Below are 20431 nucleotides of genomic sequence, written 5' to 3'. Positions count from 1 at the left end.
GGCTTCTTCCAGTTAGGAAGAGAGCTGTTTCAGCTGCAGCAAAGCCTCTCTTTCTTTTGGAGTGGGAATGAGAAAGGAGGACAATGAAAAGCCAGTTAATCAGGCAAAAGATGATCTAAGCTTTTCTCCTGCATCGGCTGGCAAACGATCACTATTTCAGGTTCTGGATTTGAAGAGGATGTTTCAAAGGTATGAACACAGGAGGGATGCTCAGCACAATGGATAATACTTTGGGAATCCATCTTGCCTGGGAACTCCACTGGTCCTTCCTTGGGACCTGCAGGCAGGGCCAAATATGCACTGTGTTGTGACCAGCGTTTGACAGACCCGTGGTGTGATGGAAAAGCAGCCAAATGTCCTATTAGATCCCATTGTCAAGGCAAAGGAAGACATGAGTTGTTGCTGTCTGATTAACATCACAGTAAATGGGATCTGTTAAGTCTAAACAAAATTTGCTTTGGTCCCCACTTTTGAGCATACCTTTATTATTTTTAATGGATTGAAGCTGACAGCAGATTTGTGTAAGAAGATTTTGCGGAATTCTAATGAGAATGAGTTCTTTGTCAGCGTGCGACAAAATCCCGAATCGTTCACAGAATGTAAGATGGTGTTAGTATTATCCAAGATTATTTACAGAAGATTTATAAATGACTAAATGGTTCTCTGTTGTGTATTGGAGACATTTGTGGGCTCTGGAAGCCCTGAGGCAGCAAACACCCCTCTAACTACAACGGGAGTGGGTAATTACTGTCAGTAATCCAGCAGGAGCCGGGGAGGGCTGTGTGAGCATGGAGGCTGTACACTGTGCTGGGAAGGGCAGAGGTGAAGAAACCAGAGAATCACAGAATATCCTGAGTTGGAAGGGACCCACAAGGATCACTGAGTCCAACTCTCAGCCCTGCACAGGACAGCCCCAAGAATCTATGTGCCCAAGTGTGATGTCTGACAACATGAAGCTATTCCTTGGGGTCCTGTCACTGGTCACCACAGAGCAGAGATCATTGTCTGACCCTCCTCTTTCCCCCATAAGAGGAAGTTGTAGACTGTGATAAAGTCTCCCCTCAATCTCTTCCAGCTGTACAGACCAAGTGCCCTCAGCCACTCCTCCATCCAACTTCTCTTCAAGGCTTTTCACCATCCTTGTGGCCCTCCTTTGGATGCTTCCTGATAGCTTAATGTCTTTTCTATACTGCAATGCTTAAAACTGCACACACACAGCACTCAAGGTGAGGCTGCACCAGCGCAGAACAGAGAGGGACAGTCACTTAGCTTGAGCAGCTGGTGATGCTGTGCCTGGCACATGGTTGGCACAGGGCACGCTGCTGATTGATTTTGACTTTGCTGTCAGCCAGGACTCCCAGGTCCCTTTCCATGGCCAGGTGAGAGCTGTATAAACCCAAAGGGAGAAAGCAGAAACCCTCAAGCTCCTCTGTTGCTGTTTCTTAGCAGGACCCACACACCTGCTGCAGTGGTTTTGTGGCTGTCACGAAGCCAGCAGCGAGTCAGCAACTCAGCCAACCCTGCCTTGGGTGCTGGACACTGAGCAGCCCATCAGCATTTCCCCAGGGGAAAGGCAGCAGTGGCAGCAGCAGGGTGTTGTGCAGGTCCAGTGTAGCTGAGATAGTTATTGGCCATTCTTGAGCACACCTGCTTCTCTCCCAGCAATTGCAGGTATGCAGTAACCGCGTGGTTGGCTCTTGTCTGGGGGGGTAATTGCAATATCCTGTGCGTAGCCATGAGAAAAGGTAAACTCCTGCAAAGGCAAGAAATACTGCATGAGGTATTTAATCCTTATTACACACATAGCCTGTTGTCAATACCTTTCTCAAGTCCATTTCTGCTCTCTGGGAGCATATGGGCACTGCAAAAATAATATATTAAGGAGAAAGCAGAATTTTCCAACTTCCTCAGTAGTAGGCTTCAATTTCTGGGGTTCGTAGATTTGTGTAAAATTTATCTTATCAGTGTCTCATGTTTTGATGACTATTTAGTAATAATGGTCACCCACACAGTGTGCTAGGACACCATGCTGTGTGGTAATGAGCGCTCCCAGAGTTCTGAAAAGGCCTCAATTAATCATCATAGTGCCAATTAAAAAGGCCATTAGAAATACTGTCCGTAGCCATCAATCCTGCATAGCTGTTCCGTCTCCAAGAGGTGCATGTGCAATGCATTCAGATATGCATAAATATGCAGACTCCTTTTTCTAGGTCGATATGACCTGGCAGAGCGATTGGGCAAAATATATTGGCAGTGGCAAGGAATTTATATTCTGTCTTAGATCATAACTGTAGTTAGATCCCAAATTTATTCCGATCTGCTAAATATTAAATCAGGTTTTGTTTCTCCCGAGTATGACCTGGGTCATCGTGTGGCACAGTTACACTCAAGCTCTCTTTGCAGTTGCATTGCAGTACTATCAAGGTATGATTTTTAAGGCCTCCATTCATTAAATCCTTTTAAGAACAGTGTTGTGTTATCCCACAGTTCCTAGGGGTTTCTTGTTGTTGCTGTTTTTATTAGGAAGTAGACCTCGTGCTTTGAACAAGGGTCTAAAAATTTTTAAGGGGCCGTGGTTCTGGTTTTTTCTTAGAAAACATCTGCCTAAGTTGTTCAAAGTTGCAGTGAGGCTCTGGAAACCCCAGTTTTCTCATGGCCAGCAGAGGTGAGCTGTGCTCTGCAGCAAGAATGGAACTGAATGGAACAGATCTGTAATAAGTGCACCTTTACCAAGAAACTGGAACTTAACACAGGATTTTTCTCTGCTGTTAGCAAATACTTCATGGAACGAGTAGCAGATATGTATGCTATCACCCTGTTATCTCAGAAGATAATCTGCCAGCTCTGTCTTTTACTTCAATTGTTTAGGTACCACATTATTGATAAATGGATCTTGTAATGGATGATATAGGTGTCGGCATCAATGTGCTGCTTCATAGTGGGATATCAATTTGGCTTTTCAGTTGACAGAAACAAAGCGAGAATCCAAACAACCAGTTTTTATCAAAAAATAATAATCCAAACAAACAAACTCCAAATTTTTGCAGTTTGCAAATCCCAGAAATTACATACATGCATTGAAAGAAGCTCAGAGAGTTACAAATACTCACTGTCTTTGCCTTTGTATGTGATTGCCATCATTTAGTTTTTGATAATGTGATCACAGAGCTCGAAAGATGTTTTTGGTTGCAGAAGAGGATATGGCTCTAGGAATCAGGCTTGTGGCTTCACAAACCAGGCTTGTGTGGTGAAGGATATCAATGTCTGGTTTATTTGCTGAAATCATGAGGTGGGAGTTGTGTGAAGGTAAGAGATAGAACTGTTATAGTTGCATTGCATGGCCACCGTCCTCTCCTTGATGGCGGACCTTGGTGGCATCATCACCCCAGGCAGAGAGCACCAGCTGGCATTTGCATTCCCAGAGCAAAGAGCCAGAGGCTGGGACAACCACAGTTCCTACAGCTGCTATGGGAATCAGTGGGGAGATGCTCTGAACCCCATAAAATGCTAACAAGTGCTGGATACCCTTAGTGGGCGGACCTGCTGGCTTTTCACACGGGCGTGCAGGAATTCTTGGAGTCAATTGACCTTCGTCTTCTGTGCCCCCGTATCCCAGGTTTTTTTCCAGGAAATGATAAAATGCTTTTGTCAGAAGGGAGTGGGAGAGTTTGCAAACAGCAAATAGCTTTGTTGTAAGTAGTCACATGTTGGCATGCTGATCACCAGGAAAACTTCTTGATATTAAGCATTTTGCATTCAGAGCAAAATCCAGAAGGATGTTACAAGGCAGCCAGAAAGCACAATAAGGGCAACTATTAACTAGTTTCTTTTCATTCAGTGAGACCCTGTGTTTGTCATGTGTAGTGGGGCAGAGGAAAAATGCAGCTTGTTAACAAATGTTCAGAGCTTAAAAGGGTGACATTTTAAATTAACGTATTTGTAATAATAAAGGAACATAAAGCTTGTATCTGTTGAAAGGAAATTTAAAAATGAAGCCTCTTTCCTGCCCTTTAACTGAGAATCTTATGATTATGTTAAGTCCCAAAATGTGGCTTCATTATTCATTTCCTTTTTGCCAGAATGTAAAATAACTGGAGCTTGAGGGTTTAGTGTATTAAAAAAGAAGTAATGCTTTTTCATTATAACTTCTGGTAGTGTTTTAATTAAAGGTATTAGGAGAACTGTCATGGGTAACACATTTTTAAATTCTTGTACATTGTGCTGAAGAAAATCTAGGAAGTGGATTGTGTGCACAACTTGTTCACTCACAGTAAGGTAGACCAGATTTTGTTATTCTTTACTGCTTATCACCTGCAACTTGATCATGTATATTGACATGCAGAGAGGAAGAATAGGAATGTCTTTGTGTGTGAGCTTTTTGCAATTCATAACAAATTGAGATTGTTTTTGGTAAAGTTCAGTGTTGTTTATTCATACTAACACAAACTGAAACTACCAAAAAATATGACAAACATTTAAAGTTAAGACCAAGAAAACGATTTACCATCCTTGTGGCTTTCTTAATGTGCTGGCTTTGCCATGTCTGACAAAAAAACCAAATTGTAATTAGCTTTGAGAATTGACAATCTGTTAAATTGCTGAAAAAGCTAGACACACTTCTGTGAATATATATCTTCAGGACAAAAAAGTCCTGGGAAGCCCTCTTTTCCTTGTGGCCTGAGCAGGTGACAAGGCTGGCCCAGCCCCATCTCAGCTGGGACTCCTGTGCCCAAGCTGAGCTGAAAAAAGACTATTCTAGAAGCGATAAACTGAATTTCTTCTGCACATTGTTAGTAGGAAAGAAAAGGTTATGGGGAGGAGGAGAAGTGTTCTAAAGGTTTTATTCTGATTCTTATTATTCTTTCTTTTTGTTACTGTTTATAAACTTTTCTTTACACCCTTTTAAAGTTTTGAGCCTGCTTCACCTTCCTCCTAATCCTGTCTCGCGGCAAGAAATGTGTAAATATATCCTAGTGGGTGCACTGGTGTTTAGCCAGCACTGAACCCACCACATTAATTAGTGCATTAGCCAAAAAATCTCAAATTGGGGAGTCAAAACCACTACACAAAATTAGTGTTTCTGCCTGATTCAAGCTGAAACCACCACACTTTTCTTTCCCATTTCACCCCACCACTTTTCCCCATGTGCCTCCCAGGTATGCTCTCATAGCTTGTTTCAGCCTGTGTTTGCAGGCACCACCTTCAACACAGGTTTTTGGTGATTCGTTTTGATTCATTCCGACGGTGCTTGCTGTTCTGTTGCATCCATATGGTGTTACCTGCCTGGCATCCTGGAATGGCTCTCCACTGCCTCAGTGATGAGGTGCTACCTTCCTGTAAATTCCAACAACTTAAAAGAGTAGTCCGACAGAATTCTTTGCAAGCTTCCCCTGATCTGGTGATCAGCATTTTAAGCCAGTGCTTTCCATTTTTTTCTTGGAGAGTTTCCATGAAACTGTGTCTGAAGTACTTTAAAGGAATGACGATGAGCAGTGCAGAGGAATGTATGAAAATTGCACGGGTTGCTGTTGGCAGTGAAAAGTTTGGGGTTTTAACCTCCAATGTTCTGAATGAGGAGGGGGGGAAAACAATTGGGGTTGTCTCCAGGAATTTTACTGTGATATTTTTTGATACAGATTTTGAAAAGCTTAAACTGTAAGCTTCTAGGAGGATGTGTTCAAAGTAGAATGGTGTTTCCACCGACTCCCAGGGATCTGTGCAAGCAAGGAATGTCACCACTTCAACAGCTGCAAGTGCAGCTGACCTGGGTTTGAATGGAAAAGTCTTGTTGATTGACGTTTAAACAAAATGTTAATTTGTTTACATGCCATGTGGCCCCAGTGGGACTTGCTTGGGTGATCACATACCTTGAAAAGCCAAAGTTTTGGACTGTTACAAGGAATTTGTGCAGTTTTTCTGTTTGTACTATTGTTTTCTTCCAGCACATCTGATTGACTTATAAGGTGGCTTTATGTAGGTCTTTTTACTTTCGGATTTTGCTGAAAAAAGTTAAACTTGTGCCTGAATTCAGCTGCAGTTACTGTCTATAAACACATAAATCCAGTTGTAAGTCAGGGTTATTTCTCAGGGAGAAAAGTATATCCCTGAAATAATAGCATGTGCTGGCTTCTCTGCTTGGATGAGAGGAAGAGCTGTGTGGTTTCACTACTGTTGTGCTCTTTTTCAACAATTAGTAAATAATATGAGTTAACTTTTTCTTGTTTACTTCTCGAGTTATTTAGCTGACTGCTGATTGACCAGCCATGCTGAAAGCAGGTGGGAAAATCTGTCTGAATGGCCCTATTTTTTCTTTTACTACTTTTTTTTTTTTCCTGTTTCTTCTTAGGATCTCACCTCATTACAAGGTAGGTAGGGTGGCTGTGGCGCCTAATTGTTTTTACCCAGATAATTAACATCCATTCAGAAATGTGCGTCTTCCTTGCATTTTTTCCCCAGAGGAATGGTTCTCAAATTTAGTTACAATAATACAATAAATGCAAATTTATATTCCTATGAACATAGCAAAGGGAGCATAAAATAAATTCTCACTTATTCCCATCTGTGCTTGGTAGGAGTGCTGATATACTCCTAAAATAATTAGGTCCAAGTGTTTTATCAAACACAAAAAATTGTCTTTTCTTATTACTCAAAAGCAAACTATTTATCTTGCAAGTATTTGAAGATTTATGGAGTCCACGTGAAGAAATTTTTGCCCATTAATGCACATTATTAATGAATGCCTCTGGTTCATTTGGGAGTTTTGTATGTAGGAAACAACATTAATAGACTGGTGTGTGAAAATTTGTCTCAAGTGCCTACAACAGTATTTACTTCAGTGCAGATGTCCCAAAGAGATTTGGCAATGCCAGCACTTCAGCAGAGTGCCCAAGGTGAAATTTTATAAATTATACGTTGGGTGTTTCAGCTGGTTGTAACATTAACTAACTGCGTCAGACATAATAAATAGTATTGTAAAAAGTAAATAATAGAATTGCTTGAAAATTACTAAGGGTAAATAGTTGTTATAATTAGTGTTTTTTGAGGTGATATGAGATGCTAAATCTGAAAGAGTGTAGAATTGTGTAGTGTGTCAGCTGACATGTCACTGGCTGAGCTCTGCCATTCTGCTGCCCCATCTAATCTTCCCAAGAACAGAATCAGTTTTGAATAGCAGACTGTATCCTTTCCAAGGTACCCTCAGTTAAATGTTTTCTGTCTTTCTACTTGAGAATGTGGATACAGAGATAGAGGCACGCTGTTTCTCAGACATTTCAGAAGACAAAACTAGAGTCTCTGCAATTTTTGATTCAATGGCTGCTGTGGTGTCTCTCAGTTATTAGCAGTTTGACACTCATCAAGACCAGCTTTAGCAGCACTTGGGGCCATTGAGTGAATTGAAACTCATGGCTTGGCGGCAGATTTCAGAGAAGGGCAGTGAACTGCGGGAACTGGTTTAAAATCTCAGATAAGGTGGAAAGACAACCCCCAAGGTGTTAAGTGTCTATACAGTGAATTTGAGGGCAACTGTCGTTTCCTTGTCAATGAGATGAAAATGGAGCTCTTTCCCTGAGAAAGTGGGATAAAGCAGCCATGCCATATAATAGCAGGAGAGGTAATGTCCTCTCCCACAGGAAGCAGGAGAGCAAGGGGGTGTCTGTCACATTCCTCCCCTCCACAGCTGCACATTAACTCAGGCTGCTGTGGCTAGAGGACCAGGCATTGGGTAAGTGGGGAGAATAAATGGCTCTAATGGAGTTTATTCCCATTTTCCCTTCTGCAAAACCAAGGGAAGCCTCTGATAATGCACTGCTGGTGACAATGATACACCCCGTTTTTACCACCTCATGCATTTTCTTTTGAAATGTTGGGCAAAGTTAAGAAGTGTTAAATTGAAGCAGAGGCAGAAGAGGGGACAAAAAAAGGAAGAACAAGTCCCAAAGAGCGAGTCGCACAATGCCAGCCCTTAAAGCTAGAAAAACGCTGTTCAAAATTGCTGACTGTGAAGCAAACATCACCTGGATCAGCTTTCCACCGTGACAGTGTGACCAATAATTCAGCCTGACAGAGAAGCCTTTCAGGAATACAAATATCACGAGTGCTCTGTTCTGCTTATGCGCCAGAAATGCAAGATGTGAGCCGGGACTTCCCCGACAGCGCGCTGTCTCTCCTGGCCTCGCCTTTGATGAGCATCTTCCACGGGAAAGCGCCGCCTTTCTGATCCCATTAGAGGAGAGAGGCTCAGTCTCTGTGGTCCTTTTTGCAACCCGTGCGCTTTGTGAACCGCGCCGCGCACGGGGGATTTGTTGAGAGATGAATTGGGACCTAACATGTCACAGGCAGGCTTGTTACAGATGAAACCCTGTTGACAGAAAGGATTAGCTGCAGCTAAGAGAGAGAAACAAGAAGTCATGTATTTTAAGGACTGTCGTGGTACAAAATTCTGATTATTTATTGGGCAAGTGGATAGTCAGGGCTTTGTGTTGTTAGAGATTCTGTACCCTAGGAAACTGTGATTCCAGCAGTGATTTCAGCCTGGTGCTGCCAAACTGTACTCCAGAATCTGAGGTTTCATATGAAAGAGGGGGGAAAAAGCAAAACAAACAGAAAACTCTCTATACCCTGCAGCTGCAGAGAAAATACTTAGAAACTCACTGTGACCAGGGCTGTGTTCTTGTCTTGAGTCAGCAATCAGCTTGAAGCAATACCTTTGAGAAGAGTGAACTGTGCTGGTCATTTCAATGCATGTGAGGTATGAAGCCTGACATGTTTACACATGAGCAGCTAGCTCCTTTCAGTGCTTTTTTTTGGTGAAATATCATGCATGCTGTTTGATAATATATTTTCTTAGGAGACGAGAAACAAACCAGAAGGAAGGCCATTATTTGTCATGTAAATAAAAAATAATGTTAAACATAACTTCTGCCCTTCTTCTCTCCCCATCCAACAACCCCCAAAGAAAAAAGGGGTGGGGGGAAGCAAGCAACTTTTCAAATTGTGAAGTGGATAAACACAGGATATTTTCTTTGCCCACCGGAAAAAAGCTTTAGTCATATCCAGACTCTTGAAAAAATCAAAACAAAACCCCCTTCTTCCTACTAACCCCTATATTCTCTGTAGTACCATATGCCCCAAGTTACAATTATCCAGCTTTTCATACATTCCACTTCTGCTCTGACAGCTATACAATGCACAACAATTGCACGGAGTCAGAAGGCAAATCTGGGATGCACCACGAATAAAGAATTTGGTGCCAGTTTAAAACAAATATAGTGAATATGGAAGTAAATAACATAAGTAAAACTGGATGCTGCTGGTGTTTTTTCATTTCTGTGTGTCTGTCTGAATGTCCAGTCTCCAATTCATGAAAACAGCACTGTGAATTTAACTTTTTCTTCCTTTTTGCTGAATTTACATTTAGAGGCTGCAAAATGCAGGGGATCTTGAACTTCATGCTCATGATCACCCTGAGGAACCTGTTAATCAGTGGAACTATTGTATGGTTATATGGCTCACATCATGTTTGAGCATTGGAGCTCAACATGAGAAAGGCACTGTAATTGCTCACAATTAGTACTGGGTAAGCCTCACAAGGTTTACTTAAGAGTCCCCTCAAGCCAGATTCATATCCAAAATGTATCTGAAGTATCTGAACCATTTAAGAGTCTGGGAGGTAATACTTTGTCATTGTGTAAGGCAGAAGACTTGTGTATGAAAGGGCAAGGGGATTGGGAAATAATTACTGTCTCTGCATTTAATTTGAGTCAATGAAAATGCCAGAATGATTGAAGTGTTTATGCTGAAGATCAAGGAGTTATATTGGAATAGGGTAATCAAAACCAGGAACATCTCCTTTAAAAATTTTTAATATTTCTCAGGGAGGAGATAATGGAGGACTCTCAGAGTATAGCAAGGGGAGTGTTGGAAGGAAAGTCAGGATCAGAGGTCACACCTGTGTGAAGTGATGGTTTGAAAATGACAAGTAAAAATGGAAATTTGCTTCACTTGACAGTGATGAATGGGTTCCTTGACCTGAGGAGGAAGACCAGAGGTGGCTTTGCCCTGTGGAGATGGTAATTTGATAGTGGCAATTATAGGTGAAAAAGTTAGCCAGTAAAAATACCACGGGGAAAATGCCTGCTCTCAGTTAGGTATGATGCTCATGCCCCTGGGCCTTGACTGCCAGGGTAGCTGTGCTTTTCTCCAGCCTGGGATACTTTCAGTTTGCCACTTGTATGCTTTCAGTGTGATTCTCTCATCCCTATATTCATTCCACCTGTTCCCAGTATGCCTTTTGCTTCGTGTTTGTTTATGCTTTGCTTCCCTTCAGCACAGGAATATTCTGCATCGCTCCCCTGTATTCTCCTTCTAACAAACAACATCAAACCTCATGAAGTTGGTGAACTGCTGGGCCTGGCTCAGAGTCAATATTGCTAAACCTGGGACTGTACATGGAGTTTCCACGGTGTGGGAGGTGAGATCACTCATATCTTGCTCACACATCTCTCATATCTCAAGGGCAGGAAAACATTTGCAAGTGGCCTGTGACTGTGCCTCTCTGCAAGCAGTAAATGCCAAGAGTCTCACTAGCTTTTACATACCGAGGCAAAAAGTATGTTACAGGCTCTGCATGGCCTGCGTTAGAATATGAAGTATGGATTTTGAGGTTAGGAGTGGTTTGCTTGCTTAAAAGAGGTTCTGATCAAGATGAATTATGAAAATGGCAATAAATCCTGTGTTTTAAAAGGTAATAAACTGACTATTAATGTTTAAGGCAGAGCTCCAGGCAAACATGAGTGGCAGACTGAACCACCTACCTTTATGTACCTTCCTCCTCCATAGCACTCAGCAGGAGAAGCTGAAGCATCCTGAACCCTACAGGGTCTTCTTAGAGACCCAGAGAATCAAAAGTGCTTCAGACACCATGTGCATAGGTTTTGTTCCTTTTTGTGTAGGCCTTTGTCTATTTGCCCACATAAGTCCTTTATGTACATGTGACATTGAGCCATTTCTCAGCTAAAAGTACTAAGTTGCAGTTAAGTATGGTGCAATTAATCATATGTTTGGGACCACAAGTTTTATTTTGTGGTGAAATAAGGTGGCTGGAGAATTGGAAATAGTAAATAGTGAAGGGCCATGTTTAGCACAGTTCTTTTCTTCTACAAATGTTTGTAAAACTGCACCAAAGGTTTCCTCTAAAGAGTTGAGCTACTTGCCAAGTTCCAATCCGTATGCTATCATAACACCAGTTTGGAGACTCAACTCCAGTGACCCATTTGGGGAGCACTCATATCTGTAGTTCTCCCTCTTTCTCCTGCCCTGGTTGTGAAGTCTGATTAGTGTTTAGACATTGCTTTCAGATAATGATAATGTGCCTTTTAATTAGCATCAATATTTCTAGTCTTTTGGGAAATAATAATGTGCTTCCTTTTTACTCCTTGACTGTTGACAGATGGCCACTTATTAAACATCATTAAATTCTGATATCAATCATTTTTGTGCCTTATAAAATATGCTCATCGTTTAAAAGGAAATGATAAATATGGGAGGAAGGTTTTCCACATGGATTGTGTAGACTTTGATGCAGTGCTGCAGCAGTAATTGATGGAGGGAGGCCTTGTTTTTTAAGACATTATAACTATAATATCTGAAGCCTTGTTAACTCCCTTTCACTATATATGTGTATGTTAGAAGGGGCTCTTGTATGGAAGTAGCCCCAATGCTTCTGAGACAAAGCCACTATTTAAACATTTAAAAACATGAACTTCTGAGAAGCCTGTCCTTATATTCAGAAAACATTCCGTGCACTTACACAGGAATCCATATTGTATGTGGTTTTGTGAATGCCGTGAAAAAGCGAAGATGGATTCCTGTGCGTCTGTTATTTGCAGCAAGGCTTTATTTGACTTGATGCATTCTTGGCAAGAGCCTCCAATTCATTACTTGTGAAACTTTGTTTAATGGGTACAATTACGATCTGCATTGTGCCCTTGCTCATCTTAATAGCAGTATTAATTTGCAGGAAGGGACAAAAATCATCTTGCGGAGTTATCAAGCCGTGTTTAGACTTTCTGAATGCTAATTAATTCAGAGCTCAAATGCTGTACCTGCTGTTTAAAAGGCTGGCAGCTTGTATTCATCACCTGAGTGACAGCTGTTCCTTGCCTTTTTTACTCTTAGAAAAAGAGTGGGGAAGATTAACTCCTTCCCATGCTGATGACTGCCATTTTGAAGTAACATTTATGTTCAACTTTTAAATGTTAAAATTCTTTTTCTTCAACAGGTTTGCTGATTTTGACAGTACATTAGAGAAAGGATTGGTGACTGTATGTTGTTCGGAGAAATTGCTGAGTATTTCTCCAAATCACTGTTATTTTTTCTGGGCAGTTCAAAAAAACCCCAGTCTCCGTGACATTTGATGCCAAAACCAGATCCTCCATGTAAGCTAAAAGAGAAAGAATTAAAATATGGAAAAGTCCAATTTGAATATTTATAATGAGTATGGAATCTGAAGAATTTTTCTCCTGGAATCAAACCCCTTCTTTAATATTTACTGTCAAGAAAATATTTATTAATTGCAATCAAATTAAATGTTTGCTTAGGCCATTTAAATGTCACAGAAAATAGAAGAGTACAGTTTTATATTTTCTATGCTGCATTCAAAGCTGATTGAGTTGCTATTTGTTAAACTGAACTTGCCTGCTGTAGGAAGTGGTAGTTTTTGGTAGTAAAGAAGGGGGCTTAAAGGCATGCAGGTGATTTAATTTAATTCAGTCAGAGAAAAAGTATCAACTGGTACAGTGCAGATGTTCATATGTAGGTGTGGGAGGATACACAGTTTGCCTGAGTGACTGAGGAAGTGGGATAGTAATATTGGGTTAAGTTCCTTCTTTTTCACTGAGGAACAGGCAACTAAATTATATATGTTAGCTCCATTCCCTCCTGCCCCAAATCAAAACACCTAAATTATACTGCATTTTGTTTTAGGAGGAAACATGAGACAAATCAGTAGTTGTTTCACGTCAAAAAGTATTGTGGAGCTACTGACACCAAACAAAATTCCACAAAATCTTCCAGGTAGTATTTTAGGGTAAATCCTAAGTTTTTTCTTTTGCTACTTTAAAGACCTACAAAGCCTGGTGTGTGTTTTGCTACATAAAAAATTCAGACACGCGGGTGTGCAGTAGACATGTCATAATAATAGAAAATTTTCATTCACCTTTTGGAGGCCCTGTAACTTTAGGAAAACTCAGGGTGGACTTGGCTAATACCTCAGGGCTTTGATTCTGCTCACATTGGGTTTCACGCATTCTGACTCAGTAAATCTCATTAAGCACATGCTGAACTTCACTATTCACTGGTCGTTCTGTTGACTTCAATAGCAAATTAAGCACATGCTTAAATGTTGTTCAGAGCCTTAGGGAAAGGTGATTAAACCAAATAACAAAGCTATGCTATTAAAATATTTTAACTCATTAAAATCCAGTGGATTTGCTGATACTGATTCACTGAACACTCTGTATTGAAAGTTAAACAGTTGCATTATAACTGGCTGATTGTCTTGTGCAGCTTGGAGCACCAACATCAGGACATTAGATTCCTATTGCTGTGACAATACCTTTCCTTTCACCTTGTGACCTGCTGTTGTATTCTTTCAAACAATTAGTGAGTGTGGTGAGTGATTGAACATATCATTGGTAATAAAAAGGTTTCCAAGTTTTTTTACAAAGTGTTCTTGAAAATAATTTTAAAGAAATTGTTGTCTTTTTCCAAGTTACTAAGATATCTTTTGTTATTACTCATTAACTTCAAAAGATGTTTTTTGTTTCCATGCACAGCAATGATTTTTTGATTCTTTAGCAGTATTGACTTAGTGCTCTTCATGTGTGGACAGTTTCTCTGCTAATTTATGGTGGAATTTGATACCAAGTAATTGTGCTTTAGCAAGGCTGGTATTTAGTCTTTGAATTAGTGTGCAAGATGCTCTAATGAGTCCAGCAAGGATTAAGAAAATGCACTGCAGTAATTCTGTTTTTAATAAGTTATGTATTAAAAATTCCCTCAACTTTTTAGAATTTTGTGAAATAGTTTCTGTAGGGGAGATTTGTTTCTTAAGAAAACCCTTTATGATTCAGAAAACAGAAGATTCCTTAAATATTTGGGACTGGGGGCATCGAAGCCACAGGAGCTTGGTGGCCAGAGGGAAGGGTAGGTGTTTTCTCTTTTTATTTAATTTACCATAGAAGAAATAATCAGATCAAGACTGAAATATTTTGGGAGGCTAGACATGGCATCATTAACTTTGCCGAGTTCCTGTCCTGAAACAGTTCCTGTGTGTGTAAAATCATGAGCTCATTGAGATCCTGGAGCGAGTTATTTGGGGTCTGTATTCTGTCTGCAGCTTTTTGAAATAAATCTGGGTGATAAAGCTGCATAATTGTTGTCACTGTGGTGTTAAAATCTTGGGATGATTCAGTCTCAGCGTGCGCACTGAGTCAGAGCAAGAAAGCATCGAGTCTGCTGATTCGTGTTTGCCTCTTGACCTTTTGGCAAAGATCAAGTGCAGCATATGTTTTTATCAGTTTAATATCTGTTATGTCCTCAGCTGGAGGATTTTATATTAAATGAGTTTGGGGACTGGGAAATGTACTAGGAGCTTACGCCATCCTCTCCATGCGTGAAGCCTGCTATTGCTGTGTTTCTGGAATGGTGTGAAAAGAAAAAAGAAAAAAAAAGCAACAAGTCCCTTAATGATCATAAAAGAGTGCAAAGGGAAGAGCAGGAACAGAGCAAACATAGATTATGCCTCTCCACAGTGTTCTCTTAATTCCCACCAATTTTCAGCTCAGTGAGTTCCCGAGCCTCCATAAAACCCCATATAAAATAAAATTTTAAGAAAACACCCTAAAATAAAATAAATTAGCACTTCTGATTCTATTTTAATCTTAATTTGTTTTCACTGCCTTCTCAGTCTGTATTAATATCTATTTTTTGATGTTCAGGATTGTAAAATCAGATTAGCATCCTCAGGACTGGGTGGTGCCTTGTACCTGGTGGTACAGGGAGCCTCCACTTGGTCTTGTCCTTGCTGAAGAGCCATTCTTGCATCACTGGTGCTGTTTATTTTCACTGACCGCTCTTACAGGTAGTGTTTTTCTGAAAAATGAGATAAATAGCAATCAGAAGCAACTGCAGAGTCATACAGATAGAAACATTCTGCATGATGGTGAAGTGCAACATTCAGGATTTGCTTTGGTTTGATTAAAGAGCGTTGGAAAGAATTAGATGTGATCAGTATCTTTGTGGAAACACTATTTTTAAAATGCAGGTGTTGAAAAGATGTAAAAAAGCCAAAAACTGTGGAGAGCTGGTGTTCAGTTGAATGTTTTTGACTGATTAAATGCCCACAAAATTCCATTTTGTAAACTGGAGGTCCAGAACTGTTCATCCCTGCTGCAGTCAATGGGTGGCTAACAGGAGCTGGTTTTATTAGGCCTGTGACAGAGTCACTGCCGAGGTCCATGTGATGCAGCAGGTGATCACATGCATGGCTCATGATGTCTTTTGAAACACAACCAGGCCACTAAAAGCCACATTGGTAGGACAGGGTGAAAACTGGGTCTTCTATTAGAAATAAAATTCATACAGTTCAGATAGAGAGTGATCAAAATAATTTTTAGATGGCATAAGAATTTGACCCTTCAAGCGTGTTTTATTAAGTACGTGAGGTAGTACAGAACGAGAGGAACCCATGTCATTGTAAATTAGTTTCCTTGAGTTAAGTCTCATTACTAAGACACCTTCACTTTTTAAAATTATTTTGCCTGCCATGGTTAATAAAAAGGAAGTTAATTTGCTGTGACATTTTTGGTGGTAGCTTGGTGCACTACCAACTTAATTGCAGTAAAATAATAGTTTCAAAAAAACTCCCTAAAATCCACGTTCCTTGCATTTTGAATGACTGCGTGATTTACTAGTCATTATTTATAGCCTCAGTATTTCAATTAGGATACGTTAAATAAAGCTTATGTGGGGGATGTGGAAGTGTTTGTTGATTGTAATTATTTTAATGTTACTATTTAATGGAAAATACTATTGTTTGATTCTTTAATCATTCTGCTTAGATACAAACCCAGAAGCCTACAAGACAGAAATCCACTGCAGCAAAATGCCATCTTATTACTATGCATGCTATGATGCTCACAGGTTATTGTCAATATCCAGTGTCTACTGGCGAGGAAGCTTTTGTTTGTCATGGGAACAAAATGATTGTTCCTCGTTTTTCTAGACAGCTGAGTTCTTGAAACGAGAAGCATTTTGATCCTGGAGTAAATATTGATTCTCTCTTCTCTCTTTCTGAGGAAATTAATTTAGTGTGTATTATATGCACCCAGGTGGGTTAAGGCCAGCTCAGGACCTCACAGGCTGCTTAAACCTGTGACACAGGCCAGCATCCAAGTGGTTTCATTGCCCTAGGTCAGCCCATACGTGCTGGTTCTCTTGGAGAGCATCTCCCACAACAGAGCAGAGAAGGATTCGTGTGCCACTTGCCTATAGCAATAGGATCCTAGATTTCTCATTTTCAGCCAAAAAGTAGTAGCTTCAATTTGCCTTTTTTCCCACCCCTTTCTGAGTGGTTCTGTGCTTTAAATCCAGGTGGTCTGGGTGAGGTCAGGTACTGATGCACTGTCCCTACCAGAGACAGCCTTTGGAGAAACAAAGAGATCTGTATTTTGCCGTGCAGATTTTTAGCATGCTGAAATCCTTTTCGTAGTGCATTGGAGCAAAAGTAGAGTGGTTGGCAGTAGCCAGTCTATTCCCTTTATCAATAGACATGGAAAAGGGATTGCAGAGTGTTCATTCATTTAGGAAACTGAGCATCCACTGCTGTTGCCACTCCTCAGGTGACCTGGGGCACCGTGGGAGAGGAGCTCATTGGCAGGTCCTTAATGCAGAAACTGAAAGAATTGGCAAGAACAACAGAAAGAGTTGGACAGATTTCATTAAAGAATGGTGCGCTGCCACCTCCTCCTTTTAAAGAAAGGCGCACTTCCACCATCTCATTTTTCAGGTCTCTTAAGAAGAAACAGAAATACCTGAGCCTTTGCAGATGGCCACAGTATGTCTGCTGCTATCACAGTGTTTGACACCAATCCCTGTCTGTGTGCATCCCTATCGGATTCAAAGCATAAGCTCACATTCCTGTGGAAGCTGTGCCATGCAAGTGCAAAATTTCTGCTGCCCCAACTTAAAACTTAACTTTCCATTAGTAAATAAACAGAGCAGATGGTTTGGCTCCCTTTAGAGAGTGATACTATGGGATCGTGATTCCACCCTTACAAAAGCAACAATTAGCATTCTAAGAAAATAGTTCTGGTGGAATTTATTGCAATGTGATTAGCTTTGTTATTTGTAAAGCCTGTGTAAGCTTCTGGCATCTTGGATCACTGAGTCTCATTGTAAAACTGTTTTTTCATGTTTATATGTGGTACATTGGTTTTTGTTTTATATCATCAGCCATTTCCTTAGTAAAATGTTTTGAAAGGATGAATTAAAATGAAAAAGGAGAAGGAAATGTTAGGGACTCTATATCTCTAGCACTATGCTGACTGTTCATCTGAGACACTGTGTCATCATGCCTTTATTCCAGAGCCAGCACTGTTGAATTAATGTTAAAAAATTTCATTTTTTAATTTTTGATCCCTAATGTTATTTTTTAAAAACTTCCACCACAAATAGAAAAAAAATACAAAAACGGCTAGCATATAACTTCTTATGTGCCTCAGAAGGCACAATCCTGACTTTCTGAAAACAGTTAAGGTTGTTTAACAAGGTTTGAAGCTAAAACAGGGACTCCCATATGACCTGTATTACCTCTTCTCAAGGGAATGCATTTTTTTGAAGTGATGATTTATGAGATTCAATACTAATGTCAAACTTCATTCTGCCATGTGAAGTAACATAATTAAAACACCAAAATAGCAGAACACGAGCAGCAGAACATTGTTGAACTTGTAGATATTTCCACATAAGTGATGTAAAGTTTGATGGAAAAGTGATATGAGTGTTTTAGGCATGTCCACCTGAGATGTAACAAAAACAAGCCTTAAGCTAGTCCGCTATTTCCCTCAGAAAGATTTTATCCAGAGAGGAAGATGGAATATTTATGTGCAATAGCAGCTGCATATTTTTAGAATAATTTTGAATTCTTTCATAGTAAGTCTCTGTGTGATTAGAAAATAGATACAAATCAGATGAGGTAACAGTTCGTCCCGTTTGTGTGAAGTGGTTTTCCAGGGTAAAATTACATTTCCTTCTAAATGCAGTATTCATCTGGGAGTGATTTAATTAAGGCTGAGTGGATAAGTATCTGCTGTCGTTCTGCAGTCATGACATGGCAAGACACAAGCTATCTACATGCAAAACTCATCTGTACATGAAAAAAGTGCTTGTGCCTGTTGCTTATATTGCTGTTATGTGATACTTTGAATAAATAACTTAATTCCGTGTTCGGAATACTCAAAGGTACAGTATTTTATTATTGGCGTTCTTAACTTAGACTGCAGCAGTGTAACAGCTCTTTTTCCATTTGAGAGCATCACTCATGAGACAGGAATGTGGTCTCTGCACTATGCCCTAACAGGTATTTTATCTGTGCTATGGCTTGAACAGTTGAATATGAACATAATGTAGATCGGGCATCTCACAGTGACTCTCAGGTTGGGCTTCCCTCAGTGATCTTCACAGATGAGTAGGACTGACTGGGGGGGTAGTGTTTGGGGGGGGTGTCATGATTTGAGTTGATTAATTACTCTGTACATGCTGGAAAACTGGGTGGTTTCCTTGCTCCTCTTCGAGGGGAGATTTCATGCTGAAGAAATGCATGATTTTCTTTCATGTTTAAAGCAGTTCATTAGGACAACAGAGAAATGCACTTTGGCTTTCCATTGGGCTGTTGCAGATCATTGGCTTGATGTCTACCTCTGTTTAAACAAAATTGATTTCCGTGCTTGGTCCCATCGTCCTGTGTGATATTTTGTTGAATTACTTTTCTACCCTAAAACTATACTAATTGCAAAATGGTTTTTACACAACAACATTGACTGTAAAGCTGTGTATTTCTACCTAAGTGTTCTTTTGTACGGCTTCTCTGCAATACTGTTTCAAAGTGGTGGATGAAAAATCAAGTGCTGAATCTTTGCTGCCTTCAAGTGAATGTTATGAGAGATGATATAGCTGGAGCTTAATCATAAACTTTTCCCTTTCCTGACAGTACTGACATTTATTTTCTAGACAAACAGATGAATGTTAGATAACAAGTTGTTTTGAGCATGTATGGTGTTGATGCAAAACTAAGGCCCATATATTTTTGCCTCAAACCTCTGAATTGTCTTTAAAAGACTGAAAACCTAAAAGGTGATGTGCAAAGACTTATGAACTACTCTAAAAGTTACTCCATTCAGCTGGCTTAAGCCTGGGGTAACAAACCACTGCTGATCCATGTGTAGGGCAATCCATCATCCAGTGGACATGTCCTGGTACATAGCACTGGAGCCTGAATATTTAGTAACATTCCTTATTTTTTCTTTTTTTCCTATGGGAAACTTTACCTATGGCTCTTGCTGCGAGAGAAGTTGAGTGGTAGCCTGTGATTCCATTTTTAGCATCCCTTTCTGTATGAAGAGCAATATAAAGGAGCATGGTGCTCCAAAGTGTGGGGATTTGCATCTGCAATACGTTGCTGGATACTGGAGCAAAATTTTGGTCCTGTGGTTGGCTTCCCTAGTCACTTTGGGAAGGGTGATACTAAGTATTTCTTTGTGGAGTAGTATTAGAGCATGTGTAATTCAGCTAAGTCCTTGAACCTTTGTGTTTCTGTGATTTTAAAAATATTTTGCTGTATGTAGGTTTTTTTTTGTTGTTGTTGGCTTTTTTTTTAATGGGTTGTCTAATCTAAAGGCCACATACAAGCCTTCAAGTCTAACCTTTTCATTTTGCTTGACACTGTTGAAGAAGATAAGAGGGGAATGCTGTCAGAGAGTTTACACAGAGGATGGAGAGGGCTGGTGGTGAAGGGGATAATGGCTTCAGCTCTGATTTTCTCCCTCCTGCTGCAGCGAGGCATCTGTATTCTCTGCTGGGTGCAACCAGCCTGCAGGAGACTTTCCTTCCTGCAAGCAGCAAGGAAGTTAGGAAATCATCTGGGAGATTAAAGAGACATCAGAGCTGGACATGTGGTGACTTGTTAAAAAAAAAAACTAAAAAAGTATGGATGAATGTTGAAGGGTAAAGATGGGAAGAACATGAGGAAGGACTTGGGTATACTTCCGTGTGCAGTACTGTAGGATAATACTGTTTTGGCGTCAGGTGCCATGAGCTTCCAGCCATCCGTGGGGACAGAGCTTCCATTTCATATACAAAGGTGAGAGCTCAG

The 20431-nt window shown here is 40.3% G+C and overlaps 1 protein-coding gene and 1 non-coding gene across 8 annotated transcripts in view; both read left to right on the top strand.

Annotated features, from left to right (window-relative positions):
• Positions 1-20431, top strand: part of MACROD2 (mono-ADP ribosylhydrolase 2) — an 844207-nt gene that overhangs the window by 371084 nt on the left and 452692 nt on the right. The window lies entirely within an intron of this gene.
• Positions 14528-14717, top strand: LOC119699967. Its single transcript, XR_005256615.1, has one exon. It is a non-coding gene; the product is annotated as a U2 spliceosomal RNA (small nuclear RNA).

This window comes from Motacilla alba, chromosome 3 (genome assembly GCF_015832195.1).
Source record: "Motacilla alba alba isolate MOTALB_02 chromosome 3, Motacilla_alba_V1.0_pri, whole genome shotgun sequence".
In the NCBI taxonomy this organism is placed as follows: domain Eukaryota; kingdom Metazoa; phylum Chordata; class Aves; order Passeriformes; family Motacillidae; genus Motacilla; species Motacilla alba.
The sequence above is the reverse complement of the archived record's forward strand: the minus strand, read 5'-3'. Positions and strand labels throughout refer to the sequence as shown.